The sequence below is a fragment of the Halyomorpha halys genome, unplaced genomic scaffold, assembly GCF_000696795.3.
Source record: "Halyomorpha halys isolate HHAL.00 unplaced genomic scaffold, Hhal_1.1 Scaffold174.1, whole genome shotgun sequence".
Taxonomy (NCBI): domain Eukaryota; kingdom Metazoa; phylum Arthropoda; class Insecta; order Hemiptera; family Pentatomidae; genus Halyomorpha; species Halyomorpha halys.
Genome location: NW_027107482.1, coordinates 465,617 through 466,708, shown reverse-complemented (window position 1 = coordinate 466,708; position 1,092 = coordinate 465,617). Strand labels below are relative to the sequence as shown.

Below are 1,092 nucleotides of genomic sequence, written 5' to 3'. Positions count from 1 at the left end.
AATAATAATGTAAACAATCTACTACTATCTTTGTCCATCGTTATTAATCAACTAATTTATATTTTCATTCCATTATTATGTATATTTCCAAATTTGTAGTCTTTATTAAGACTACATCAAATAAATATTATTTATTTTATTTTATATATTTGTATTTATTTATTTTTATTATTGTTATTTTTTTTTCTCTCTAAATGATGGTTGTTATATTTTTGTTTTTATAGCCCTGATGAAGAGGTCGAAACTTAGGCACAAATAAATAATTCGTTAGTTTATTTGTGTTTTTTCTGCTGGCCGCACCCCCCGACCATCTTCTCCAATTATATATCTACGGTCAATTATCTTCACACCATATAGTAAATATCGAAAACATATTTCGTAACGATAGTTTTCGAGCATATCGAAATAGTAGTAGAATATATCTGCAAAAAATATGAATACTACGTTTATCAGAGACGTTTTTAATCTAAAAATCTTTAATTGAAATTTATCATATGTAATGGAAAAATCCTTTTATTGACAGTGTGTAATATATAAAATAATAAAATAAACATAGTCCGGGGGCCAAAAAAAAAAAAAAATATATATATATATATATGGTTTCGTTACACGTTGTAGAGCTTCAACAAGGCTAAAAAAAAGTATTAAAATAATGTAATAAAATAAGAAAATATAAATTAAAAGTAAATAAGGGTGATTTAATATATGTGAAAGTTTATATAAAAATAAACAAAGTAAATTACAGAAAATAAAATTAAGATTAACAGTGAAAATTATAAATAAACAAGAATTACAAAAATGCCAAATAATAAGCGAAATAAGGATAAAGTGGAAAAAAAGAAGGAAGAAATGAACAAAAGGCAGGATGAGAGGACCAACAGGATAGAGGGGTGGGGGGATAGTAGCTGTTAACAAATACGTTACATTTCAGAGCTAAAAGATATAAAATAAAGTTAAAGTAATAATAATATTCGAAATAATTAAATGTAGGCAAACATCAAATGTTAATATACATAATTATAAAAATATATGGTTAAAATACTATATTGAAATAAAATAAAAATAATGGACCCAATAAATTTAATATAGCGA

At 23.9% G+C, this 1,092-nt stretch overlaps 1 protein-coding gene across 2 annotated transcripts in view; it reads right to left on the bottom strand.

The window, feature by feature from the left end:
• The window catches only part of LOC106679058 (uncharacterized), a 73,040-nt gene that overhangs the window by 48,194 nt on the left and 23,754 nt on the right, over positions 1 to 1,092 (bottom strand). The window lies entirely within an intron of this gene.